The sequence below is a fragment of the Fukomys damarensis genome, unplaced genomic scaffold, assembly GCF_012274545.1.
Source record: "Fukomys damarensis isolate Sample0158 unplaced genomic scaffold, DMR_v1.0_HiC HiC_scaffold_15, whole genome shotgun sequence".
NCBI classification, from domain to species: domain Eukaryota; kingdom Metazoa; phylum Chordata; class Mammalia; order Rodentia; family Bathyergidae; genus Fukomys; species Fukomys damarensis.
The window spans coordinates 34,572,100-34,573,336 of NW_022900927.1; positions in this window are offsets into that span (position 1 = coordinate 34,572,100).

Consider the following 1,237-nt stretch of genomic DNA (forward strand, 5'->3'; position numbering starts at 1 on the left):
GACTTTGATTATTTAACTACTGTTACTTTTGCCAACCCACTCCCTGTGTTTCTTTAATTAAATGTCCACAGGTCAACCGAACTCTGCACACTTCTCACATCCCGATTTTCCTGGGTCTGCCTCTGTAGTTCCTTTCCCTGGATTATCTCACCCATTTCCATGGCTTTAATTACCTTCTCTCTATTAGTGGTTTCCACAGCTAGTTTGAGCTCAGCTCTGTCTCCTAACTTTCAACCTCATATAACCCCCTCCTTACTGCACCTCTTCATTTGGATGCAGGACGTATTTATGTACTCACCGTGTCTTAAGCGGTCCTATTCCCATCCAGATATGTTCCGACTCCTGTGCTGCCTCTTCTAATACATAGTAGCACTTTGCGCTTGTTTGCTGAGTCAGAAACCTGAGCATTGTCCGTGACTTCTTCTCTTTTCTCTCTCTCCTTTTTCTCTTTTTTCTTTTCTGGGCTGGCTTGGCTCCGCTTAGGCCCTCGCTTCCCTTCCCTTTTTCTCCCCTCTCCTTCCCTCCCCTCCCGTTCTCTTTCTTCCTTCCTTTCTTCCTCTCTTACCTCCCTCCTTCCTTCCTCCTACCCTACTATATTAAACCTAACGACTAAATACTGTATATTTGACCTCTTACTTACAACAGGGTTATGTCCCTACGAACACATTGAAAACTGGACATATCAAAAGTTGAAAATAAATGTAATGCACCTAACCAAACATAGCCTAACCTACATAATACACTGTAAAGTGTGGGTGGTTTCCCTTGTTAAAGCGTGGCTGACTGGGAACTGTGGCTTTCTGCCCTGCCTAATATCTTTTTTTAATTCATTACGTTTATTAGTACATTTTAAGTATGCAATATAATGACGCTCATCGTTGGGAATTTGTACCCGTACCTATTATATCCTGGTTCTTATTTTTTTCCTCATTTCTCTGTCCTCCCTTCAACCCCTCCTCCCCTCCTTATTAAAGGACTTTGTTTCTATTTTTCCCTTTTCTCATATTTTTTCCTTTCCCTTCCTTCTTTTCCCTTCTTTTTCTTTCTTCCCCTTCCCCTTTCCCATTGGAGTTTTTCTTCCTATCTCATATTATCTGCTATACATTTTGGTCCTTTTACATTTTCAGTTTCTCACACCAGATAAACTCTTCGGTAATTACACATGTGTCCTATTTATTTCACTTAAGAATGTGGTCTCAATGTGCATTCAAAGCACTATTCTTTTTTTTTTTTTTTT